We start from the raw sequence: 331 nt of genomic DNA on the forward strand, positions 1-331 counted from the left end.
TTTTTTTAATTTTTAAATTTTACTTTATTTTTAAACTTTACATAATTATATTAGTTTTGCCAAATATCAAAATGAATCCACCACAGGTATACATGTGTTCCCCATCCTGAACCCTCCTCCCTCCTCCCTCCCCATACCATCACTCTGGGTCATCCCAGTGCACTAGCCCCAAGCATAATTTTATTTTATTTTTAAATTTTACAATATTGTATTGATTTTGCCAAATATCGAAATGTATCCACCACAGGTATACATGTGTTCTGCATCCTGAACCCTCCTCCCTCCTCCCTCCCCATACCATCCCTCTGGGTCGTCCCAGTGCACCAGCCCC

This window comes from Bison bison, unplaced genomic scaffold (genome assembly GCF_000754665.1).
Source record: "Bison bison bison isolate TAMUID 2011002044 unplaced genomic scaffold, Bison_UMD1.0 scf7180017864492, whole genome shotgun sequence".
NCBI lineage: Eukaryota > Metazoa > Chordata > Mammalia > Artiodactyla > Bovidae > Bison > Bison bison.